The sequence below is a fragment of the Capra hircus genome, chromosome 25, assembly GCF_001704415.2.
Source record: "Capra hircus breed San Clemente chromosome 25, ASM170441v1, whole genome shotgun sequence".
NCBI classification, from domain to species: Eukaryota; Metazoa; Chordata; class Mammalia; order Artiodactyla; family Bovidae; genus Capra; species Capra hircus.
Genome location: NC_030832.1, coordinates 26,541,313 through 26,548,401, shown reverse-complemented (window position 1 = coordinate 26,548,401; position 7,089 = coordinate 26,541,313). Strand labels below are relative to the sequence as shown.

The 7,089-nt window shown below is 45.5% G+C and overlaps 1 non-coding gene across 1 annotated transcript; it reads right to left on the bottom strand.

Annotated features, from left to right (window-relative positions):
• TRNAR-UCG lies at positions 6,520-6,592 on the bottom strand. Its single transcript has one exon. It is a non-coding gene; the product is annotated as a tRNA-Arg (tRNA).

Here is a 7,089-nt window from a genome sequence, read left to right as displayed (position 1 = left end):
ACAACACAGATATCCAAAGAAATCTTTACATTAAAAAAAAAAGGTAGAAAATAAGTTAAATAGCCAATATGAATAAGAATTTGCTTATATCGCTTAAACAAATTCATTTTATAGAATATTGTTCAGCCTTTTACCAACAAATAGTAAATTTTTAGTGTAGAAAGATTGTCATGATAATGCGAGTAGAAAAAAAGTTGCAAAGCAGTGTGTCACATCTGTTTGTCTACTAGGCAGGAAGTCTGTCTTTCTCAGCTTCTCTCTCTCCCATCTCTCTGCCTCTTAGACATTTTGTTTTTTAGTGTATCTATATACAAATGGGGGGAGAATGTTTCCCGAACTCTGCATGTTGCTGCTACTGCTGCTAAGTCGCTTCAGTCATGTCCGACTCTGTGCGACCCCATAAACAGCAGCCCACCAGGCTCCGCCATCCCTGGGATTCTCCAGGCTAGAACACTGGAGTGGGCTGCCATTTCCTTCTCCAGTGCATGAAAGTGAAAAGTGAAACTGCAGTTGCTCAGTAGGGTCCAACTCTTAGTGACCCCATGGACTACAGCCTACCAGGCTCCTCAGTCCATGGGGTTTTCCAGGCAAGAGTACTGGAGTGGGGTGCCATTGTTTCTAAATACTAGAGATGTCTTGTTTCTAGAGTATAGAGGATGAGGTTTGGGGGATCGTAATGATATGATTGATATCTGTAACTTGTTTTTTATAAAAAGCGCTTATTACTTTCATAATCAGAAAACAGTGACAACAATAATAAAGGATTCACAGTGCTTTGGTGAGCTTACAGTGCTTTGGTGAGCTCCAAATATCATGGTGTTGATCTATTTCCTCCTTCACATTCTTTTTGTTTATTCATTCAACAAATGCTCGTTAAGGCCTTGTCTGCACCAGACCTTGGGCTCTTAGAGCTTAGTGAGATGTGATCCCCGTTGTGAGAAGCTCACAGATGTCAGAGAAAACCCAGCATGATAATGCTAGAACAGAGGAAATCACTGGGGGAGGGACTCCCTGAGTCTTGACGATAATAGCACTTGTCAGCCATAGACACTTTCTGGGTGATTGGGAGCGCCCTGTGCAAAGGCCTAGAAGCAGGAAGAGCTGTGGTGTGTTGCTTAACCCTCCACCTATTTCCTCCTAGTCCAAGCTATCACCATCCCTCATTGCCCTCCACTGCATGCTTCCCCTCCAGACTATCTTTGACCTAACAGCAGAGTGATCTTTCAAAAATACAAAGGCAACCATGTCAACCCTCTGCTCAAAACCAACTCTGTGGCTTCCTCTTGCGACTAGGAGAAAAAAATCCAAAGATCCTCCACCCAGAAGATCCTGCACCCAAGTCATCAGGAAATCTGTTGGTTCTACTTTCAAAACATGTCCTGACTCCGACTGCCTCTCGCCGTCTCCAGTGTAGCCACTGCTGCAAACCACCACTGCTTCTTCCCTGTGTTTTCATAGAAACTTCCTCACTGTCCTCCTGCTTCTAACTCCCAAACCCATCTGCCCCCAGCTTAGTCAGAGTTGTCATGTCAGGCCTCTGGTCTAAACGTCCAACATCTTCTATTTCACCCAGAGCCAGAGCCAAATCCAAAGGCTTCATAGTGGCCCATGGTCTCTGCACATCAGGCTCTTCATTGTCCCTCTGACGTCACCCCTTCCTGCTCTTCTCTCACCCACCTCTTCTCTCACCCGCTTGTCACTGCTCACAATGGCCTCCTGCTCTTCCGCTCACATCTGGCTCCCTCTGGCCCGGGGCCTTTGCTCCAGGGGTTTCTCTGTTTGGAAATCTGTGCTCCTAGATGATCACATGACTTCCTCTCTCACCGTCTTCAAAGCCGCTCTTCTGATTTCTATCTTTGTCTCAGAGCCCTCTCTTCCCTAAGTACCATTATCACTGCCAGCCTCTTTCTCTCCTTGCTTCTCTTTTTTTCTTGTGGCAAGCATCGACTCACTAGGGCTTCTCACGTTTGCCCCAAATACAGAGATGAAACTTCCTGCCATTTGGGACGATGGCAGGTGGTTAAGAGTGTGATAGCTATGTGGCTGTGGGTGTCAGTTCTCAAATTTTCCGAGGTAGGGGCTCTTGCTGAAGGAGGAAACAGCTGGACTCCATCTTAGACCAGGCTGCAAACATTAGGCTACACGTATGGTCACCCTCCCGATGGACTCTGAATTTTGCACCCGGTGTCTATAGAAACGGCACACCAATGGAAAACCAGACCCCCGGATAAAAGAACCTCAGGACTTGTACTTGGACTCTCTGTTGCCTAAAAAGTATGTTAATTATCTCTGTAACAGAACAAAGTGGTCAGTTCCATTATGTTTATCGGGATATGACCACAGGCCTATTGATAAATATCCACTGCTTATCTAGTCTTGTGACACATGAATCATGGGTTAACTTTGATCGTATCTCTCTTTTACCTTGTCCAGATTAGTTTCGAGGAATTTGGGGAGGTGGGTTTGAGCAAGTATACTTAGGGTATATAAGGTTTTCACAAAAACTGGTCGGGTCCTTGGCTAAGAGGAGACTCTGCCTTGGGCCCGCCGGTGTAATAAACTGCACTCCGCTATCTGCATTGTCCTTCTGAGTGAGTTTGTTTCCCGGAACGCGTGGCTACAACATTGCTAGATGTCCCACAGGGCAAGTTCAGGCGAGGTGAGAAATGGGAACTAGGGTTGAACATGGCCTGGGTCAGGTCCAAATCAGGGACCAGCAATGAGAACACTGACCTGGGTGTCAGGCCAGAGCAGGGGGGCTCAAGCCTATGGGAAAAGTTTTGAACCTTTGGGATTTGACTGAAGATTAAAAGCTTAAAAGTGAGGTTCCATCAATCCTACAAAGACCCATGAAACCCTATGTCCTGTGCCTGCTACCCTGTGCCCTTCTGTCTGACTTCATCTCCTCAAACTCTCCCCACTCACTATGCAGCAGGCACTCTGGCCTCCTTGTTCCTAGAACTCCCCAGGTGCACTCCTTCCTGCCCCAGGGCCTTTGCAATTGCCATTCTCTCTTCTTGAAACACTCTCTCCCAGGTGTCTGCATTCTTATTCCTCTTTTCATTCAGGTCTTTACTTCAAGGTCACCTTCTCAGTGAGGCCTTCCCTGGCCACAATCACACAATGCACACTCACATACCAGACTTCTTACCTCCCTCTCTCCAGATTTTACTTTTTCTTCTTAATATCTATCCCTAACTAACAAATTAGAGATAGAGCTGGACATGGAACAACAGACTGGTTCCAAATCAGGAAAAGAGTACATCAAGGCTGTATACTGTCACCCTGCTTATTTAACTTATATGCAGAGTGCATCATGTGAAATGCCAGGCTGGATGAAGCACAAGCTGGAATCAAGATGGCTGGGAGAAATATCAATAACCTCAGACATGCAGATGACACCACCCTTATGACAGAAGGCAAAGAGGAACTAAAGAGCCTCTTGTTGAAAGTGAAAACGGAGAGTGAAAAAAGTTGAATTAAAACTCAACATTCAGAAAACAAAGATCATGGCATCTGGTCCCATCACTTCATGGCAAATAGATGGGGAAACAATGAAAACAGTGACAGACTTTATTTTCTGGGGCTCCAGAATCAGTTGTGGATAGTGACTGCAGCCTTGAAATTAAAAGATACTTGCTCCTTGGAAGGAAAGCTATGAGCAACCTGAAAGAAAGTGAAAGGCGCTCAGTTGTGTCTGACTCTTTGTGACCCCCATGGACTATTCTCCAGACCAAAATACTAGAGTGGGTAGCCTTTCCCTTCTCCAGGGGATATTCCTGATCCAGGGATCAAACCCAAGTCTTCACTGCAGGTGGATTCTTTACCAGCTAAGCCATAAGGAGTCAGACACGACTGAGCGGCTGAGCTGAACTGTGGCATGTGGGATCTTAGTTCCCTGACCAGGGATCAAACCCAAGACCCCTACAGTGGGGGCACACGATCTTAACCCCTGGAAAACCAGGGAAGCCCCAACTTAAATTAAAAACTAAAAAAATAATAAAAAGAGGATCATCCTATTTATTTCTAGTAAGAAATAAAAGAGTGGTAGGAAAATATCTGGCAAGTAATAGATGCTTGAGACTCCCCTAGGTTCATTCACAAGTATTTATAGAAGACCTCCTTTGTGCACTGGCTCTTAGAGAAATAGCAGTGAACAGCAATCCCTGTCATCAGTCTGTTGACATGCTAATGGAGACAGAGATAATAATAGATAAAGACAGTCAATTGTTAGTTCAGTTCAGTTGCACAGTCATGTCCAAATCATTGCGATCCCATGGACTGCAGCACGCCAGGCTTCCCTGTCCATCACCAACTCCCAGAGCTTACTCAAACTCATGTCCATTGAGTCAGTGGTAGACTAGGGAAAAGGAGTCCAAAATGGCAGTGGCTAAAACACAAGGAAGGTCAAAGGAAGGTCCGAGGACCAAAGTGAAGACTTCAGGTACAACAAACAGCACTCCTGGCTAAGCCCAATTTGCATAGGGCAGGCCCAGGTGGAGGAAAAAAACATATAAAAGGAGGAGCCAAAACGCTCTCTCTCTCTCTTTTTCTCTCTCTCCCACCTCCGTGTGCTCTTTCTCTCTCCCTCTCTCTCTCTCCCCCTCCCCCATGTGCTCCTCCACTCTCTTTCCTTCAAGTCTTTGGGTTGGCATGCCCTCACACTTCGAGGATGGATTCTCCTGCTATTTTCTAAATAAAATAGAGCTGTAACACTGATTTGCCTAAGAGCTATAACACGATTTGTCCAAGACCCAAGAGCTGTGACGCGCTGAGGGCTTTAATGTCCGTCACTCCAAATCTTTGTTGTGACGAGACAAAGAACCAAGGAATATACACTAGCGTGACACAGCCATCTCATCCTCTGTCGTCCCCGTCTCCTCTTGCCTTCAATCCCTCCCAGCATCAGAGTCTTTTCCAATAAGTCAACTCTTCTCATGAGGTGGCCAAAGTACTGGAGTTTCAGCTTTAGCATCGTTCCTTCCAAAGAAATCCCAGGGCTGATCTCCTTCAGAATGGTCTGATTGGATCTCCTTGCAATCCAAGGGACTCTCAAGAGTTTTCTCCAACACTACAATTCAAAAGCATCAATTTTTCGGTGCTCAGCTTTCTTTATAGTCCAACTCTCACATCCATATGTGACTACTGGAAAAACCATAGCTTTGACTAGACGGACCTTAGTCGGCAAAGTAATGTCTCTGCTTTTCAATATGCTGTCTATGTTGGTCATAGCTTTCCTTCCAAGGAGTAAGTGTCTTTTAATTTCAAGGCTGCAGTCACCATCTACAGTGATTTTGGAGCCCCCAGAAATAAACTCTCTCACTCTTTCCATTGTTTTCCTGTCTATTTGCTATGAAGTGATGGGACTGGATCCCATGATCTTTGGTTTTTGAATGTTGAGTTTTAAGCCAAATTTTTCACTCACCTCTTTCACTTTCAACAAGAGGCTCTTTAGTTCCTCTTCACCTTCTGCCGTATGGGTGGTGTCATCTGCATATCTGAGGTTATTGATATTCCTCCCAGCAATCTTGATTCCAGCTTGTGCTTCATCCAGGTCCGCATTTCCCATGATGTATTCTGCATAGAGGGCTTCCCTCATAGCTCAGTTGGTAAAGAGTCTGCCTGTAGTGCAGGAGACCCAGGTTCAATTCCTAGGTCAGGAAGATCCCCTGGAGAAGGAAATGGAAACCCACTCCAGTATGCTTGCCTGGAGAATCCCATGGACAAAGGAGCCTGGCAGGCTACAGTCCATGGGGTCGCAAGAGTCGTACATGACTTAGGGACTAAACCACCACCATTCTGCATATAAGTTAAACAAGAGGGTGACAATATACAGCCTTGATGTACTCCTTTCCCAATTTGGAGTACGGTACAGCCACATGCGGCAAGGTACAGTTCAAGATTTTTTTTTTTTTTGGCCAAGAGGCATGCAGGATTTCGGTTCCCCCACCAGGAATCAAACCCTCACCCTCTGCAGTGGAAGCACAGAATCTTAACCATTGGACCGCTAGGGAAGTCCTCCGTCTTTTTGTGTGTGTAAGCTTATGTAATGCACCAAATACACAGCATGCTGCTCCACATAGCCTGGAGGGAATGACTGGGCGCCCCCTAGAGCTCAGTGTTAAGTGGTGGCCCTCCACCTAGCACAGGAAGAAAAACTTAGCTGTGCTCTACTAAGGGGTCATTAACACTCTTTCTGGGAGAAAGGATTTCAAGTGTTTTTTAAAACTTTTTTCCTCCTTCCTAAGTTGCAATTCGTGATTTTTCTACAATTACGTGCATGCTAGGTCGCTTCAGTCGTTGCCAACTTTTTTCGACCTCATGGACTGTATAGCCCAACAGGCTCTCCTGTCCATGGGATACTCTAGGCAAGAATACTAGAATGGGCTGCCATTTCCTCCTCCAGGGGATTTTCTTGAGCCAGGGATCAAACCTGCATTTCCTGTGGCTCCAGCATTGCAGGTGGATTCTTTACCACTTGAGCCACCAGGGAAGCCCTCAAAAAGCAACCTGTCCTTGCGACCATGACAGGACTCGAACCTGTAATCTTCTGATCCGAAGTCAGACGCCTTATCCATTAGGCCACATGGCCACAGACAACAACAGGACAGTGATTTTGTAACAAGAAAAAAATGTAATGGAAAGAGCCTGCTGAAGTGTTTTCAGTGTACTGAAAATGTACAGAATGTCTATCTTCCCACAACAACAAAATTTTCCAAGTGTATGGAGTAAATTCCCTTGTGGTCCAGGGGTTAAGACTCTGCACTTCCAATGCAAGCAGCATGGGTTCAATCCCTGGTCAAGGTACAAAGACCCTGCTTGCGGCTCGGCAGGGCAGCATGTATTGAGTTGGCCAAGAATTCATTTGGACTTTTCCATAAGATTGTATAGAAATATCCAAACAGACTCTTTGGCCAATTCAATAAAATAAATAAAACGAAAAGTGCACTGAAGCCTAAAGTGTAGTGTTATGATTCTGAATGATTATAACTGGAAATAACTGTAAGTAGCCCCAGCCCCAAGGCTTTTATTGCATATGAAAAACAAGTGGGGGTGTGAGGGGCAACAGACAGAGGTAAGGGATTGAGG